Below are 19,650 nucleotides of genomic sequence, written 5' to 3' on the forward strand. Positions count from 1 at the left end.
TGTTCTGTTTTTTACTTTTTGATGTTGTTTTCCTTTCCCCAGCCTCTCCTGAAAACCTTCTAACATTGATTTCTTGCTTTCCTCATATGGTTGGATTTAAATACGTGCACACTGTAGTCCAGCTATTTTTGTTGCTTTAAGTCAGCTGGTTGAGTTGTTGCTTGTTTCCCTTCCCCTGAGCAGGGACAGACTGATGAGTCCCTGGCAGGCAGTGTTGTGTAATGAGAACTTCTCCCATCTCCTTCATGGTGTAAGTAGAGAGAAAGTTTTAGTCTGATTTCACCATATCTGCTCAGGATGCTCTCCCTAAGAGATCACTGCAGTTTTCACAGGGTTGCAGCATGGCTGAGAGTGGCACCTTTGGTGATCATCTAGTCCAACTGCCAGCTCAAATGAGGTTCACCTACAGCAGGTTGTTCAGGGCATTGTCTGGTTGGGTTTTGAGTATCTCTAAGATTAGAGACTCCACAGCCTCTCTCAGCAACATGTTTGACCACCCTCACAGTAAAAAAGTTTCTTCTTACATTTAACTACCTGATCAAGCTCAGGCTGAAGGATCTGTTGTTTTTCAGAGCCTCTGTCTAGCCCTTTTTGAAGATAAGGGTGACATTTTCCTTCTTCCAGGGCTCAGGGATGTTCCCTGATTGCCGAGACCTTTCTGAGTAAACCAAGAATGACCTTGCAACAACATGGGCCACCTTCCTCAGCTCCTGTGGGTGCATCCCCTCAGGCTCTTGTGTATGTTCAACCTGTTTAAACGTTCCCTGACCTGATCCTCTTCCACCAAGGGTAAGTCTTCCTTGCCTTGGACTTTCCACAAGTCCCAGGGGCCTAGGATACCTGAAGGCTGGTGTTAGCAGTTAAGTCTGAGATAAAGAAAGCATTCAGTGCCTCAGCATATCTGGTGTCTTTTCTCACCCAGGCCCCATTCCCATTCTCAGCAGGCCCACTTTTTCCCTAGTAGTTCTTTTGCTGATGATGTACCAGTAGAAACCTTTCATGTTACCCTTTACATGCCTTGCCAGATACAACTTTAGCTTTCCTGAACCCAACCCTGCATCTTTGGACAGTGTTTCTATATTCCTCCCAGGACACTTGTCCCTTTTTCCCCCTCCTGGGTGTATGCTTTTTATGGTTGTGAAATGAGGATGTCCTGGTCTCATGCAGGTCTCATTCTGTCTTTGCTTGTTTTCTTGCATTTTGGGATGGACCATTATAAACTCGGAGGAGGTGAACCTTGAAAATCCTGCTGTGGTTGTGCTTAAGAAAGAGTTTAGTAGCTTTTGTGTCATATAGAAATTGTTTCTCATCCTGTTGGTTGTGCTTTTCTATATTAAATCTGCCTAAATTTATGAGCCCCTTTCTATTTTCTTCATTTGACTGCAACTTTAGCCTCTCTTGCTCACAGTATATTGCTCTTGCTCTTGAAGAGCTCTTGAATATTTCCTGAATCTCACCTGCAACAACTTAACTATTTTAGCTGCTTCTTCTACTATTCCTTTGCCACAAATTTCCTCATTTGTGCTTGGAACTGCTTCCTGAGCTGAAACAGAGTTGCAGTTAATGTTTGGGCTTTCTGCCTTCTCCGGGCAAAAGAAAAGGTTTACATTTCCTTTAAGAAAGAAGCTGAAATGCTGGAGGTGTGTTACAGCACCTACATCTTCTTGGTGCACCAGCAAGCAGCCTTCTAGGTACCAGAGGACTGGAAGATGGCCTTGTGCAGTACTGCTGCCTGCTGTGTGCAGTTGTTGGGGAGAAAATAATCTGTTAAATATCCATCTCTGTGATCAGTTCTTAGCAATATTTCCTCTGTAGTGACAGCAGTGTATTTTTTACAGCCTTACCTAAAACCTTTCACACCCTAAGGTGAGGAATGCTTAAAATGAGATAAGACAGCATGACCCTTTTAACACAAGGTTTGGATGGATAAGGGAAGAGCGACTGGCATCATCTACCTGGACTTGTGCAAAGCATTTGATACTGTCCCACAGGACATCTTTGGCTCTAAACTGGTGACACGTGGATGGATGGAGGACTCGGTGCATAAAGAAATGGCTGGATGGTCGCACTCAGAGAGCTCAATGTCTGAGTGGAGAGCAGTGACAAGTGGTGTTCTTCAGGGATTGGTGTTGGGACAAGTGCTGTTTAACATCTTTGGTGGTGACATGGAGAGTGGGATTGAGTGCACCCTCAGAAGTTTGCCAATGACACCCAGCTGCATGGTGCGGCTGACACACTGGAGGGAAGGGATGTGCCATCCAGAGGGACCTTGACAGGCTTGAGAGATGGGCCTCATGAAGTTCAACAAGTCCAAGTGCAAGGTCCTGCACATGGCTTGAGGCAATCCCAAGGACAAATACAGACTGTGCAAAGAGTGGATTGAGAGCAGCCCTGAGGAGAAGCACCTGGGCGTAGCAGTGGATGGAAAACTGACTATGAGCCAGCAATGGGTGCTTGCAGTCCAGAAAGCCAACCATATCCTGGCTGCATCAGGAGAAGTGTGGCCAGCAGGTTGATTCTCCCCCTCTACTTTACTCACATGAGACCTCACCCGGAGTACTGTGTTGGGCCCCCAACATAAGGACATAGACCAGTTAGAGTGAGTCCAGAAGAGGCCACAAAGATGATCAGGGGGCTGGAGCTCTTGCCTTGTAAAGACAGGCTGAGAGAGTTGGGGTTGTTGAGCCTGGAGAAGAAAAGGTCCCAGGAAGACCTTATAGTGGCCTTCCAGTACTTAAAGGTGGCCTACAGGAAAGATGGGGATGGACTTTTTACCAGGGAGTGCAGGGATAGGATGAGGGGCAATGGTTTTAAACTGAGAGAGGGTAGATTTAGATTAGATGTAAGGAAGAAATTCTTCACTGTGAGGGTGGTGAGGCACTGGCACAGGCTGCCCAGAGAAGCTGTGGCTGCCCCCTCCCTGGAAGGGTTCAAGGCCAGGTTGGACGGAGCTCTGAGCAACCTGGGCTAGTGGAAGCTGTCCCTGCCCATGGCAGGGGGGTTGGAATCAGATGATCTTTTGTGGTCCCTTCCAACTAAAACCATTCCATGATATGATCCTCTGGCTGTATGAGGGTTTGACTTTAATTTATTGATGTACACTCTCATGGAAAAAGCTTGTTATAAATGAGGAGTCACTGCGCAGGAGAGGACGGGAGAGAGGAGCATTTGCCTTTGTGATAGGGATCTTTATCATGGGGAAGCAAGAGCTGCTACTGGGATGAGATGAGGATGGCCCCAAAACAATGGAGCAAAGGGGTGTCTTGGCAAAGCCTCTATGTGCTCTTGCAGCAGCCCAATAGTGCAGTAATTTCCTTGGTGTTGTGAAGGGTGTCCTAGTTTCTTTTCAGGCTACAAACCAGGGACTGCCTCTCCGTCTGCCTGGTGATGCATAGGACTTGATGTTTCTGAGTACACTCATACTATTAATGACCCTGTCATTCAGAGAATTACAAGCCCAAGCCACCAGGCTTCCTGCAGGCTGCTAGTGAGTCTTCTCTGGGGGCAGGAGGTAGGTGTCTCAGAAAGTACTCCCTTCTCTGCTGGTTCTTCAGGCTAGGCATGGAAACCCATGAGCAGAAGTCTCAACCTAAAGACATCAACCTAAAGAGGGTGGTGCAGGTCACCAGGAGAGTGAGGGAGTCTCTCCTGGGGTTTGCAAGGCACAACTGGAGAAAGCTGCAGCAATACTATGGATGTGTTGCTGTGGGTGGCCTTTCTCTGAGCCAGAGGGTTGTTCACTAACATCTGTGATAAAACTGTCCCTTACTGCTGTTTCTGATGAAAGGGGAAAGAGAAAGCTGGGAACAGGGTGAGATGTGAGGAGCTGACTGTTCTGGTGAAATCACCTGGGAATGTTTGTGTCGAGTATAATAAAATGACAGCTGGACCACACCATGCTCCAGTGGGCTGACTGCTCGTGACTGAGTCTGGTCTGTGTCTGTCCTGTCTTACAAAACGGTCCTGGGATGAGTGTTTGCTCCTTGCAAAAAACTGTATCTTATTACAATACTTGATTTAGCAAGAGGGACATGTTTGTCCACTCTTCTTGTTTTTAATGAAGCCCTTTTCATTGCCATGAAAGCTGGTGGCAAACAAGGACACATGGGATGGGAAACTGAAACCCAGCACTAGTTGCGTGTAGCTCTAAAGTGGCACTTGCAGACTAGTTGTAACAAGCAGACACCTTTCTCAGTGCTTGCTTGTTTTGTCATCACTGTGCTCCTATCAGGGTTGCAGCCAACAGCCTTTTCTCTGCATAAGTCAAGAAGAAAGGGTGAGAAATGTTTATGGAGTGGTGTGAGGTTTGAAGTTTTAAAGCCATCTGGAAGTGAGAAGTTCCTCTACATGCTGTTTTCTTAATGACTGTACTGAATGCTCTTGTTTAACGAGGAGAGAGATCTTTGCCCTTTGGGAGAAGCATTATTAGCATTATTCAGAGTAAATACAATTATGTGATGTATTTGTTTTTGCCAAAATCTTCCAAGTCTAGCTGGGTGGACCTGAGGCTTATTTGGCTTGGTTGGTTAGTCAGCTGCTAAGAGCAGCCATTTCCCAGTCAAAGTGCTTGTATGTGAGTCTTGCTAGTGTACTACATCCAGGTGACAGATGTCTTCTGCAGGAAGTGTGAGAAATATTGGCCTTGCTGACCTGATGTGTGTACAGAACTGCTCCCCAGTTGTGCCTTGATGCTGGCCTAGGTAAGAGCAGAAGGTTTTGGAGCAGCCTGCTTTGCAGCTGTTCCTTTGCTAAGATTCATCAAGAAGCAAGATTCATCAAGAAGCACACCTCTCTGATGAGACGAGGGGCCAACAGTCTCTAGAAAGTGGAGACACTGAAACCAAGACCTTGTGCCTGTGTGAAGACTGCACAAATCTGGTTTGGAAGCAGGTCGCAGATGTCTTCCTGCTTCAGTATAAATCTGTTGTGGGGACAGCAGAGTGAGGAGGGAGGGACTTTGATGGAGTTATCTTGTACAGTCTGCTCCATATGGATTCATGTAATGAAATTTACAGTGCCTATAGCTGGCTCTCAGGCAGAAAACAAGCAGTATTTCATGGTATATTAATTGCCTTATTTAAAATCACGTATTTAACTGCTTCCTTGCTACAAGTCCTAGGTATGTGAATGTCTCTCCTATTTTCCATGCACAGATTGGCGTACAGTGTAGGGCAGTGTTGAAGCTGACTCCATGTACATTATATCTCATCATCTGGCTCTAGGGATTATCTAATTGCATTGGCAGAGACAAGATAGCTGAAAAGGCTTTTCAAGACTCTGAGAATGACTCTTGTCTTTTGGCAGCATGTTACATTATTCATTTTTGGATGGTGAGGGGTGAATCTTGAGAGGATGAGCTGTGTGGAGGAAAAGGACAAGGAGGAGAGGAGAGAGAATTTAGCAGGAGAGAAGGATAAGATGAATGAAAGTGAGCTGAAGACAGTAGGAGAGAAGGGGCCAGAGAAGATCATGGGCCTAGTCAGATTTTGGGAAGGCCAGTGATTATTGCTTTTGCTTGATTTTATTGGAGTTGAGTGCATGTAAAGATTTTATTTCATGGACTGTTGGTACAGGACTGAGAAGAGGATGTGTGTCTTCTCTGGACCCTTCTAGTTGTGTATCCTCATGCCAGTTTCAGTCTGCTTATTTGCATGGAGTTGGAATTTTTAATCTCTTGTGACACTCTTCTTGGATACTTGCAAACGGTGCTCTCAAGACACTAGCAAAGGTGTCCTATGCATTTTTTGGCCATAGAAACAGCACCTAAAAATGATGAGATTGTTACCTATGCCTCACAAGTTTAGCATTCCAAAAGAGAGAATGAAGAGGGAAATGAAAAGTTTTCAAGGGCATTTCAGATTTAAATGTTCACTGTAACTTTGAAAATCCTCCTTATTAGCTCCTTCCTTTCTCCCCTTTTAATCTCTTTTCTTGAATGAGGTTAAATTTATTTTTTCTTGTTGGTGTCTCTGCTTTTTCAAATTATTGCCAGCTTTCAAAAGAATGGGACCTCAGAAAAGTCCTTCAGAACTGTAAATTCTTTTGATTCCCTGTCAATAAGGAAAGGAAGAGTCCACCTTGCCATGTTGGATCACCTGATCATCCAAAGTGTTTTTCAGAGTGCCAGGTGAGGTATAGGCAAGTTTGGAAACTGCCTATGAACAATTAAAAAAAGTACTTAAAAGTGTTTTGAAGATTGACATGTTATGTGCTTTCCCCAGGAGTGCACTGGGGCAAGGTGTCCAGTGGTATGGCTGGATTTCAGCCCATGTCTCCTGATGCCAGGGCAACTTTCACACAGGAGTGTAACATAGGCCATGTGGAGCACAGGTCTCAAGCAGAAGGGAGGCTTCTTGCGTGAAATGGGGGAGTATGAGGCAAACGTAACTATTATTGATTCACTGACAGGTATTTGTACCCAGCTTGGTGGTGAGCAGAATGAGAAAACCATTGTTTGGTGGTGGGCATGTGCCACCCACATTGTGCATGATGAACTGGAAGGCTCTCAGCCCAGGCATGGGGTGTTCTGAGGAGTGTGAGCATCTCAGCATGTGTTTGGATGGGGAGAGGATGCAAGTCTGTCCTTTCAGGAGATGCTGTGCCAGATTCTGGTCTCCAGAAACACTGGCCATCCTTTGATTGCTGCAATAGTCCTGAGATCAGGGGCAGAGGCAGTCTGTTCTCCCCTTGCTTACCTGAAGGCAGGCAGAGCTGGAGGCCTTTCTGTTAGAGCTTACAAACTGTTATCTGGCCTATAAATTCTGCATTGGCTGAATTAAGTGCTGCTTTTATAATCCATGCAGCCTTTATGTGCCCTGCTTCCATACCAGGATTGTAATACCACCTTGTGTTGCTGTAATACACGTAATGTGATGTTCTACAGGCAGTGATCTTGTGCTTGCACAGACTTAGTTTGCATGAAACTTGCAAAAAAAGCTTTGAATAAAGGTGATCTTATAGCTGGTGGAGTAGGATACCTGTTTGTATCACTGGATTTAGCAGTGGGCCTCCTCCCTCTACACCCTTCAGGCAGTGAAATGTTAATAGGTGTTGGTGTGGGGACAGAAGGGGCCAAGGACTTCTGTCTTGAAGGATGCATGCTGGGTGCTGCCAGGCCCCTGGATGCACTGTGCACAAAGGTGGAGGTTGTGGCTTAGTTTGTGTCTGCAGCCTGGTCCCACGGGAGATGGGTGCTGGGATGGTCCGGCGGCAGCTCTGGGCACAGAAAGCCAGCTCTCTGCAAATGAGGAGATGATTTCCAGCCTGGTTAGCTAGAAGAACTATCTGTAGCCAGAGACCTCAGACACCTTCCCTGAAGGAGCTCCAGGTTGAATACAGAAGAGAAGTTTCTTGTGCCCACTGCGCTTGTTTGACTCCTGTGAGTTCTCCAGATGCTGTTTTGAATGGTTTTGTTGCCTCAGTTTCCTCCCTTTTCCATGATGTCATGTGATCTCTGCTTCTGAAGCCCCCACCTGTTTTGCTTACCATCATCTTCAGCTCTGCATCTGGATGGGATGGTCTCTTCCCTCTATGCATCCTTTTTGCAGTCCCGTATAGTTATTGAGGTTAAACTCTAGGAAATAGGGCCTGCTTGTTTTCACTAGTGCAGTAGGGGAGGCTTCAGCTCAAATGCTGCATCAAACAAATGAACTCAAATTAAACTTTTGGCTTTCATCTACTAGTATACCACTCTTAATAGTGACTCCTTTGAAAGGAGCTACTCTGACTGTTAATGGCAGGGATGATAGCCATTGCTCAACAGCTTGGCTTGAAGCACAACTCTTGGTACCATAATGAAGCAGATTGTTCTGCAGTAGCTATTTCTGATGCAGCTGTTTTGCCCTGCTTTTTCAGAATTGCAATTTTGACATTAAGTATTGCATTGAATTTTGCTTAAAATGGAGATACTGGGTGCCCTGCTGAGGGGGTTAGTGCAGCCAGTACGAGCAGGTGTAGCCCTGCCACACTTCAGACATAGAAGGCTTACTGCACATGAAATCACAGTATTATGTGATTTCTCAGTTCCAGCTCTGTCTGTCTCCTGTCCAAATCAGGGTCAGTTGTAGCTCTGTCATTGCTAGGCTTCTACCAAGCTTTCCCAAGCTTCCCTTCTGCTTGGGAAACACTGCTGATAGAGATTCATGCTGTTCCTTCTCCCACTCCTGTTACTGTTAGAAAGTTTTACTGATACCTAATTGGAGACTTCTCTGATGTGGTTAAAACGCATGTTTTTTCACTCTCTTGTCACCCTTAGACTTTGAAAGCAGATGATTTATATGTTCTTTGTAGCAACGTTTTCCACGTTTGAAGCCTACTGTCATGGTTTCCCTCCATCTCCACCCTGACGGTTTTAGGCTTTCTTAGCAGGTCACACACCTTTGCTCACTGGTCCAACCACTCTCCACTGAATTCTCTAACTGTCTGGCACCTTTCCTAAGAGCAGTGCCTAGAGCTGATGTATTTTGTCTGGTTTTTGTGTTGCTGATGATAGGAACCAGAAGCTGAACTGAAAACTCAGTGCAGGCATGTGGAGTCAGGCAGGAACACGCCAGTCCAGCATCGTCCTCTGTGCACAGTTTTTGTGTATTGCTTCTGTCCTGGAAACACAACTTATGCCATGGTTAAGTATTTCAGCACAGAGCCAGTCTACTTCATTCCTTGCTTGTATTTTCAGAGCAGGGAACATGCCTGGAAGGAAAGAAAATACACAGAGAACATCCAGATTCATCAATGATGGGGATGCTCAGCCTTTCCCCTTGCGTAAAGTCAGTGGAAAATTGTCACCAACACTAAGCCAGTTGCTGAATCAGGTTGGATGGCAGTGGACACTCTTGGCTCTGGAAGAAGTCATGCATGTTTAGCCCGTGGTGTCTGTTTGTGAGGATGGTGCTCTGTGCACCTGGAAATTAGAAAATGAATGCCTTTCCTGGCAGCCAGCTGCAGGATGCATGGAGGTCCTGGCTTCCATGTCTTCTGGTATCACTGTTCCCCTCCCACAGTGGTGATCCACTTACATTTTGTGTGTGTGACGTGGTGGGAGATACTAGGTGGCAGATGGTGTGTGCCTTGGAGTTTGCTGGTCCCTGGTGACTGGGAAAGAGCAGAAGCCTGGCATGCACTGAAGGGAGTGCAGGACATGAGCCTGGCATGCCCCCAAACTTCTTGGTCAGGTTACAAACCCATCTGCCATCTGACCCTGATGTAGTCGAAATTCCTATCTGCTCCAGCTGGTTGCAGCACCACTCAGGGTGTGTGTCCAGCCATTGCTTGAGATGTGCACACCTGTTCAGAGGAGACAGGATCTGGTCTGTAGCTACTCCTCTCCTGGAATGACATGGTCGTTACCAGCTGGCTGTGGTTCCTTGGGTGAGCTGAAGGGATACCATTGCTGTCAAAGACACTCCAGTTCCCTCTGCTTCCAGGTGTGATGTGACCCCCATCCATTTGTGCTCTGACCCCCATTTTTTTTTTTTTTTTTTTCACACTTCTCACCCCCCTGCCCCTTGCCTTAATTTTCTGTTCTTTGAGCAAGAGAAAGCAGCCCGTGGATAGGACTGAAAGTGTCAGAACACAAATAGGTCAGGAGTGTGTGCTGAGAGGTAAACTCATAACAGTGTGTGGAGCCACACCCAAGAGCTGCTATTTCCAGGAGATAAGCTGCCCATCAGTCTTCTTTCAGGCCTTCCTCAGGTTGTAAGGAAAATAACTTCCTGCTCTGTACACCCTCCAGCTCCTGGCACTATCAATGCCAAGGATATCAAAGACACCAAGGATATCAAAGATAGTAAAAGGCAGAACAAATTGCTGCCGATGTCTTGAGTTTCTAGACTATTAGGGCTGACCTGGCTGCTCTGACTTTTTCACAAAATGCTGTGCACCAGAGGAGAAAGTGCTCTCAGCTGGGTGTGGATTAGATGACGATATGTCTGGGTTTCGTCAAACATGTTTTACTTTTTCCATGTGGTTACTTTCTCCAGGATGAAGAGAAATTAATCCAGAATAGACAAATTTTCACGCACAGTGCAGGCAAATCGCTAATCCTAGGGTAAGTGGGATGCAACAGGGCAAGTGAGAACATCCTGGCCTATGGTGAAGCACATGTTCAGTCAGTTGGAAATGCATATGCCTGTTTGTTTTGTCTGATTTCCTGGAGAGTAGTAAATATGCCACACCATAGCCCTCTCAAAACTGCGTCTAAGTGCTGCAGACATCCCTGAACTTCATAATCTTTTTAGGACCTTATCCGCTGTCAAGGAGCTAGGACCTTTCCAGTCAGGTTTCACAAGTCATGAAAAGCTAACTTTTCGTAAACAGTTTCATAAAAGAGAGCTAAAGCAGAGCGAAGTCTCTTCAGTGCTGCTGCATCACATTTCTGAAGACAAGTGGTGGATCTGGGTTCTCCATCTTTAATTGTCTGCTCTTTAGAGGTCACATAAGCATCTCCACATTTATGTCTGTTAAGCATGAAAGGGCTGAGAGGCTGTGCTTAAGGGTATCAAAGTACTCCAGTGGTTTTCTGGCTATCTTTTCAGGTGGCAGGAAGAGGAATCCCACCTGTTCTGAGCACTGGGCTGAGAGTTGCTCAGCTCTGCTATTTTATGTTACAGTATCAGACCCAACTGCTGAACCAAGGAAATACGTCTCTGACTTTAAAGAAAGAAACAAAAGGTCTTGCAAGCAGCAGACTTACAGATCAATTCTAGGTCAATTTCCTTCTGGTATTCCTTGCATGAGCTGTTGCTGACTGTGCTTGCTGCATCTGTGGAACCTACAGAAACAGTAGGGCTAGCTGCAGGCCTATTTTTCAGCAAAGCCTGCACTCTGCTGCACATTGACAGCATCTCCAGAGGGTTATCTGCCAGTTGTCTGAATCCCTACTGTTTGCAAGAGACTGGAACAGTTTTCGTGGTCTGAAGACCTTGGATTCTAGCAGGTGGGAGAAGTTGCAGCCATGACCTTACTTTCTCTGGCTCCTCTTGCTCTATTCTGGACCTTGGACAAGAGATGAGGATCTTTTTATGGTTTGATACCAGCCTGCAAGAAGGATCCTCTGCTCTGTAGTTGAGGCTCTCCCCCAGTCAGACCTGTCTCTCAGGGTAGTCTATGTTATGTCCTTCTTCTTTCAGCTCAGAGCCGTGCACCCATAAATGCCTGTTGTGAGAGGCTTCAGGGTGATTTGCGGAAACATACTCTACAACTCACTGTCATAAAGCAGGTATGTTTACTCCGGCGCCAGGGTGCAAGAGGATTTCTCCACAAAGCTTGAACACCTACTGCACATTTTACCAAAAACTCACAGAGTGTGGATATACATATTCTTTGGATTACATATGTGGTGCTTTGACCTTGGCTGAATGCTAGGTACCTACCAAGTTGCTCTATCACTTTTCCCCCTTTCCCCTTGTTTCTCAACAGAGCAAAGAGGGGAAAGAAAATAAGATAGACCAACTGTTGTGGGTAAAACAAAAGCAGTTTTAATATAAGCAAAGCGAAGCAAAGGTCTGTGCACGGAAGCAAAAAAAAAAAGCAAACAGATTTACTCTCTCCTTCCCATGAAGAGGCGCTGTGGGGCCTTGCCAGGATCAGGGCTCCCATACGCGGAGTGGTTGCCTGGGAGGACCGAGGGTGACCCCAGCCCCTTCCTCCTTTCTCCCAGCTTTGTACTGAGCAGACGTCACATGGTCTGGAATGTCCCCTTGGTCGGTTGGGGTCAGCTCTCCTGGCTGTGTCCCCTCCCAAGATCTTGCCCACCCCAGAGGAAAAATGTCAGAAAAATCCTTGGTGCTGTGTAAGCCCTGCTCAGCAGCAGCCACAACACCAGGGTGCTCTCAACACCCTGCCAGCCCCCAGCATAAAACCCAGCATCGTGATGGCTGCTATAGGGGAAATCCAATTCCGGATCAGCCAGAACCAGTACAAGATAATACAAATATCCATATGGATAAATAAGGCTGGGTTAGTTCTAGAGGCTGGTGTCAACAGTTTATGTTCTCTTTGCACCTGCCCATTGCCTCCTGGTGGTCGTCTTTGGGGGTCTTTTGGAGGAAGGCTCATAGTCTTTCTCACCTTGTACTTTTCCTTGGAGCCTGTGCAGATTCTCTTGGCCAATTTCTTGAACAAGAGTGGTTTCAGCCAGGTTACTCATTCTATCTTATCTGAAAGTACCAATGTATCAATTTCTACCATCTGTGTATGGCTATCTATTCATTACAAAGACTAAACTAGTTAGAACAGGTCTGCTTTCCAAGAACAAGAAACATATTTTTGTCAAACATAGTAATTCTTGGTAAGTTTCCACAGAAAACTGCTTTGCTTTGATGAACACAGTAGTCCTTGGTAAGCTTCCACAGAACAGTCAGGCAAGCAGGATTATTAAGCAATATTCAGAAATCATTTATGTTGCTATAAGTAAATAATTTGTAAAGTAGGTGATCATTTCCTTCTATCAATTGAATAATTTAAAACTGTCTGTCTGTCCTTTCTATATCTCTTGAAGTTGGATTATCCTGCTTACAGAGTCAAAGGAGCTGCTTCCTCTGTTTATGCCAGCAGTGAGGAGCTATGAAGCAAAAAGTTTCATACAGAGCACTGCATATTCTTTCATGAGATAGTGCTCCCAGTGCTAGGGTTGCACATGTCAATGGGCAGAAACTGTCTAGGAATCATTGTCCAGACTGAAAAATCTTGTTCTGACTGCCCACTGCAACCTAGTAAGCAGACATCTGAGGAGTGCTTGCAGGGATCCTTGTATCCTACTCCAGGACCTCTTGACAGCTTCAGAAAAAAAAATCTCCTTAATGTTCTCTGTTGGAAGAGGTTGGGAGTGATAACCATAAGCTCCATAAGCTCTTCAAGAGCTGGGTAGGGGAGGACAGTGCTAAACACATTCTTTGCATCAGCTGTATGGTTAGAAGCATACAAACACTAGTACAATCTGCAGTGTCTCCCTCCATTCCAGTTTCCCCTCCATCCACAGAGAGGCTGGTGATACTGGGAATAAGGTCAGGATGATGGGGAGGGAAGGCAAGAGGCTCATTCTTGGATTGCAAAGGCTGTGCTGCCTTCCGCCTTTCTCCAGGACGCAAAGGTCTCTCTGTCATGCTGGCACAGGGCCGATGGTGCCTTCATCAGTCCCTTTCATCTTTCTGTCAGTTCAGCATCAGTCTCTGCTGGGATAGTAACAGCAGAGACCTGAGCAGCAAGTGAGGGAGGATATTCTATCTCCTTGTCCCAGATAAGGAGACCCAGATCTCAGCTCCAGCTGCCTCTTAAGATGGTGATATGCTGCCCATGGTCACTGCCCAGTGTGCAGGGATGGTCTGCATGCCCCAGCTGTGGGCACCCTAGCTCCTTGCTGCCCCACAAGCAGGTGAGATGACCTGGGGAACCCTGGGCTGTGGCTTCAAGCCTTACCTGATGCTGCACACCCAGGATTTTCAGGACCTTAGGCTCTGCCCATGCTGGCTCACCCTGCTTGGACATGGCTGTGCAAGGAGAGACCCTCTGTACACTGGGGGCCAGCCCTCCAGTGCAGGGAGAAAGTTAATCCCATTACTCCTAGAAAACCTCCAAGGAAAGCATATTGTTAAGGGACTATGCAAAACATTTAATTTTGGGGCTCTGTAAAATGCACAAATATGCTTTTTTTTTTTTTTTTTTCCTCCTGAGGTGGTGATGCAAGTTTTTGCAATGAAAAACCAGTCCTGTTTTGTTGACAAAACGTTGGTGTATTTTCCCTCACTTTCTACCCCCCCATCCCTTATACCAGTTGCTATTTGCACAGTTTTGAAGATGATTGCCCCTTCAAACAGCAGTTTTCGTGGGGAAAATTTGTTTATTACCAATCAGATCAGAGTTGGGTAATGAGAAATAAAACCAAATCTTAAAACCACCATCCCCCCACCCCTCCATTCTTCCTGGGCTCAACTTCACTCCGTTTCTCTGCCTCCACCCCCTGAGTGGCACAGGGGGATGGGGAATAGGAGGTGCAGTCAGATCAGTGTGTCAGCCTTTTCTGGCAAGGGCTCCTGCCCCATTCCTCAGCAGGCCCATATTTTCCTTAGTTGTCCTTTTACTGCTGTGGTACTTGTAGGAACCTTTCTTGTTGCCCTTCACATCCCCTGTCAGATTCAACTCCAGGCAGGCTTTAGCTTTCCTAAGCCCAGCCCTGCAATATTTGGACAGCGGTCACCTTCTTTTACCTGGTGTCCCTGTGTGTTCTTCTGTACTATGGATGGGAGAGGAAATCTGGAAGGAAACCAAGTATTTGTGGCTGACAAAACTGGAAAACAGAGAAGGGGGAAGTGAACGTTTGAAAATGGGAAAGAAGGACCCTGCATGGAACACTGAGCAGAACGCCCTGGCAGATCCCATCACCCCAGGATGAGCCTGGTGAGGTGGTGGGTGCTGAGAGCTCTGCCTGGGCCTGTGAGCAGAGGGAGATAGGGGGGAGAGGGATCCCATGGAGGTGACTCTGCCTTCTGCTCTAGAGAGGATTTTGCATCTAGCTCCCTGTGGCCCATGGAGTCAGCTCTGACATGCTGCAGCCCTGCTGCCCCCAGCCCCCAGAAGACTTGCCTTCTAATGTTGGAGTGGTAGGCAAGAGTGGGGCATGGAAGAGGTGAGATGAACACAGAAATGTGTTGCTGTGGCACAGCATGGACTGACCAGCTTGATGTGAAATTAGCTGATGTGGAGTGTGGGGTCATCTGGGGAGCTCAAAGGCTCTTAGGGAGAAGGTGGAGGCTGCCCTGCTGCAGGACTCACCCAAGATATGAGAGGATTCAAGCTGAGCTTGCCTTCAAGAGTGAATGGTGGGAAATGCTGCCAGTGGCCCAAGTGGCCATCTCTGCTCATTGCCAGGAAGCTGTTTCTGTTCTCCAGCAAAGCTGTTTTGAGCTGACAATCTTGCAGGGGTGGACAGTAAAAGAGGAAAGACCAGTTATCTCTGCCTGGTACAGGACTGCAGCAGATAACATTATGTTATTCTTCCGAAACAGGCACTTGGGAGCTGCTCAAGTACAGCCAGCCCTATAGAGAATTGTTTTTCCCAGCCCAGCTCTTCCCAGCTTCTCTATCCGGGCTGCTGCTTGGCTCTCCGTGTTTCTCATCCCAGCTGTGTTCAGACGTGGCATCTGGCACTTTTGCACTGCAGACATTTCATGGCATTTTGGGCCACACTGAAGCTCCTTCTGGGAGCAGGAGATATAGCAGAAGCACGCATCTTGTAAGGTGAGGACACCCTGTCTCCCACACAGCATTCACAGAGCTGCCTTTTCTGACACCTGTGTGTCGTGGTTTAACCCCAGCCAGCAAATAAGCACCATGCAGCCCCTCATTCACTCGGAATTGGAAAAAAAGTATAACTTGTGCATTGAGATGAGAACAGTTTAATAACAAAAAAAATAACAGTAACAATAATAAAATAATAATAGTAATGGAAAGGAACATAATAAAAAAGAGAGAAATAAACCCCAAGAAAAGAGAAGTGATGCACAGTGCAATTGCTCACCGCCCACTGACCAATGTCCAAGCAGCGATCCACTCCCTGCCAGCTGCCCCCAGTTTATATGCTGAGCATGATGTTCTGTGGTATGGAATATCCTTTGGCTAGTTCGGGACAGCTGTCCTGGCCATGCTCCCTCACAGCTTCTTGTACACCTGATTGCTGGCAGAGCCTGGGAAAAGGAAAAATCCTTAACTTAGGAGAAGCACTCACTACTTAGCAACAATTAAAACTTCAGTGTGTTTTCAGTATTAGTCTCACAGTAGTTCTGAAACACAGCACTGTACCAGTTACTAGGAAGAAGATTAACTCTATCCCAGTCAAAAGCAGGACACTGTGTAAGGAGGCAAGCCTAGCTTTTTGCCAACTGGACTAGTAGGTTCTCTGGCCCCTGCATGGGAGATGCTGTGAAAACCATGCTTCTTCCCCTTGCCTCGCCATGAGTGTTTTTTTCCCAGCTCTGCCTTCATTATGGTGCTTTCTGCTATCCTTGTTGAGAGGAAGGAGTGGAGATGCCTCTCTTTCCTCTGGCTAGTCCCTCTGCTGCACTGTCAGCCCTGGAGAGTGGACAAGGCAGTCAGTCACATTGTCTCTCCCAGGAACAAATATATCATTGTGTCTAGCAGAACAGAGTAGAGGGTTGTCAAGATGGCTGAAGTACAAGATGAGGAGTGAATAAACCAATCCCTTCTGTCCGGGAAGGTAGAAAGAGGAGAAGAAGAAAACTGGGAAACCTGCTGCTTTATGAAGAAAAACAAAAGAAGGGACTTGTAGCTGTAGACTGAGGACCCTTTCTATCCTGCCATGTAAGCACAGGAGCTAACCAAAGAGGCTGGGCCAGGACTGCTGATGGAAAAGGGCTACCAGTGGCCTGTGACTTGGGTCCTGTATTGTCCTGACAGCAGTGGAAGAGCAGATCTGATCAAACTGCATGAAGGCAGACTGCAGTGGGGACCTGCTTGGGGTATAAGTGTTTTTGTAGTCCTTTTAGTACCTATTCACCCACCTATGCATTTGGTATTGGGCCTGCAGTTATACATAACTTTGATGGAGAACTTCTAGGAATGGTGATCTCTTTCCTCTGCAAGGATCTTCTTGCAGGCACCATAGCTTGCACTGTCTAATAGCTGAGATCTGTCAGAGCCCTGGCCATGCTGTGCTCATTAACAGCCATCGGGAAGATTGTCTTCTGCTGAGGATCCACATCTTGTCTGCAACTCATAGCAGATTGGCTCTACACACAGGGGCTTATTTTACTTAGTGAAGATGTGAGCTTTTGCAGTTGTAAATGATAAGGTTTCAGTACGGTTTGGTGGCACCACGACCTTGGTTTTCTCCAGTTCAACCTCCTGTTCAGAGCAGGACTATTAGGAACATTAGATCAAGGAGGATATTGCTTTGTCTCATCAAGTAATGAAAGGATTTCTGGGAATGGAGACCTATCACCACTTGAGAAACCTCTCGTGCAGAACACTCCACACTCCTTCCAAACAAGCTTTTCCTTATGTCCATATGTCTGCTTTATTTGGAATCAGAGTCTCCCCCTGTACCCTATGCAGTCTCTCCCTGTACCAGATGCAGTCTCCTAATGCTGCCCCTATTCAAGCTGGTTTTTGCCATATTTTATCCAAGAGTTTTTTCTTTTAATACTGAGCTTTCTGTTGTGGCTGCAATCATGTCAAGAGGGACAGTGTTTTTCTGGGATTGTCTTTGCCCATTTTATGATCTTCACAGTCATATCTTGCCCTGCTGTCCAAATTGTAGGTGTTTTGAAGTCCAGTCCTGTGGCAGCTGAACCGTGATTCTGTAAATTGAAATAGGTGGGAGCTGTCTTTCCCAAGCACTGTCCAAACTTGGGCATTTAATTCCTTTTATTTCCTTTTTTCCTTATTTGCTATTAAAATTTTACAGGTAGTCTGCATAGGATGTCAGTATCTTGCTGTGTGTTCCTTCTCTCTGTAGGAGCAGTATGGCAGTAATGTTTTCTGTGTGCTTGATAACTCCTTTCTGCAAAGGAGCCTTCAACTTCCAGATGACACACTCTCTCCCACCTCAAAAGCAGTTTAGCTAGAAATTCCTTGGAGCCAGGCAATTAATTTCCTTTTGGAAAGATAATGTTCTGCCATAAGAAGGAATATCTGCCTTCAGACAATACAGTGATTTCCCCACCCCCCCTGTGTGAGTAAACCTAACCACTGTAATGAGCATGAAGTTGTTTGAGAATGCTGCATCTCTGGGGCTGTTTGGGGAGCTACCTATATCACCTCAGCTTTCTTTCTGCCTGTGAACATCCCTTCTTCCAAGACTAGTTTCCCAGGATCGCTGCTTTCTTTGTCAAATAACTTGCATTTCTTTTTTTTTTTTTGTTTGGGAGACGTAGCCCTCATGGTATCAGGGATCCTTTGCATGTAATGTTTTCTGCACCAAGAAATCAAACCAGCTAAGAATATGGACAAATGCAGGGTTAATATAGGTAAAACATGCCACGGTAAAAGAGAGCAACAGAAATGACTGTGAAGCAACCGGTGATCTGCCAGGACTGATTTTTTACAGGTATGTGCATTTGTCCAGAGTGGGGTTGGCTCTGAGCTGTGCCAGTGTTTTGGGAGAGGCAGGGAATAGCACAGGACTTGTGTCCTAGCACTATTCACAGCCCAGATCTTACCGTGGAATGTGGGATGTGAGCTTAGTGGATCTTTGTGTTGATGGGTGCTTGTAAAGCTCCAGTTTGACTGATCAGGATCAAGCAATACAGATTCCTAGCATTTAATAGTCATCCCAGGAGGATGCAATACTGTGCCAGCAACAAAGACATTTTGGTTAGAATTGCTTAGACCCTGCTTGTCAGGTTATGATGCACTTGGCTTCCTACCACTGAGTTCAAGTTTCCCTTGAAATGCTTACCCACGTGACTGAACAGTCTAAGTCTTGCTGTAACTTAAAGCTGCTTGGTTGGGTTCCCCTCTTAAACTGGAGTACCATTGATCCAGCATCACTGATAATACTGTTCACCACATGTGTGTTAAACAGATTTGTATGGAGTAAAAACAAGCCCCCTTCCAGTCTTTCCCCATACTCCCAGCTGATTGTGTAGGTTTTTTTCACCCATAACCTTTTTGCCTGATCTGCATTTCTTTTCCTTTCAGCAGCACAATCTTCTCACCATCCCACCATGTGCCTTTTACTGTCTAGGTCTTGTGGAAAGAGCAGGAGTTAGTAGTCTGAATTGCCTTTTCTGCCCAACGCTGATAGTTTCCTATTTGAAATCTGTTGCATGAGTTCCATTAAGCTTCACTGCTCTCTATAGGAAGGGATTCTTGGGTTTAGCATGCTTTATGTATCTTGTTTAAACACCACTTAAAAGGTTGTCTCTCAGAGGGCTGTGGTACAGTTATAAACCAGACATGCAGAACATCATTGTCAGTGGGAAAAACACCACCAGGTGACTGTAACTATTCCTATGATCTGTCAAACATCTTTTTTCCCTTCATGTGAGCAAAACTCAGGCATCTTTTTGGTCCCGAATCACCTGAGGGCTAAATGAAGCATGAATCCAGACTGGCCTGTTCACTCACCATCTTTCAGGCTTTCTTCACCCAAGATGTTGTATTTTTCGTATGCTTCCTGAGTTCTGTGCTACCAGGATTCATCTCCTCTTAAAATTGCTGCCATGTGGCCCTGACCCAGTGATAGGGACTGTGAGAGATGACTTGTAACTCCTCGAAACAGAGCCTAAGAGAAACAGGTCTGCAACAAAAACCAGCCTGAGAATATTCTGAGCCAACGAACATCTCAAACACTTGCAAGTAGTGAAACTACAGTCACAGGTGGATAGTGTGCAGTTTGGAGCTGATAAGGCGGCCTGGATAGCACAGGATGCGGCTGGAGGAGGGAGCCCTGTGAAGGCAGGATGGTTCCACTCTGGTGCATCTTGTAAAGTTTCAAGGGCCATCTGTCCAGTGAATGACCTTTGCTTCATTATCTGCAAAATGCATATTAAAGTTGACACCTCTGCATATGCTAATGAAGATTAACAAGATCATGCTAATTACATCATCCATGAAACACCTTACCCCTCCCCATACATGGGATATGTGGATAGGTAGGTTGACCTAGAGGAGAGATAAGTCTGTATAAATTGAGGG

The 19,650-nt window shown here is 46.1% G+C and overlaps 1 protein-coding gene across 3 annotated transcripts in view; it reads left to right on the forward strand.

Annotated features, from left to right (window-relative positions):
• The first annotated feature begins 641 nt into the window (after window positions 1-641).
• CORO2A (coronin 2A) overlaps window positions 642-19,650 on the forward strand; it is a 40,448-nt gene continuing 21,439 nt past the window's right edge. For 2 of the 3 annotated variants that reach the window (XM_026866644.1, XM_026866646.1), the window contains exon 1: window positions 6,033-6,127. The gene's annotated coding sequence lies outside the window, so the exon portion shown is untranslated. Of the gene's footprint in view, window positions 790-6,032; window positions 6,128-19,650 lie in introns of those variants that run through there. The other variant, XM_026866645.1, reaches the window with a different exon arrangement.

Source organism: Athene cunicularia, assembly GCF_003259725.1.
Source record: "Athene cunicularia isolate RWA chromosome Z unlocalized genomic scaffold, athCun1 chrZ_part3, whole genome shotgun sequence".
Classification (NCBI taxonomy): domain Eukaryota; kingdom Metazoa; phylum Chordata; class Aves; order Strigiformes; family Strigidae; genus Athene; species Athene cunicularia.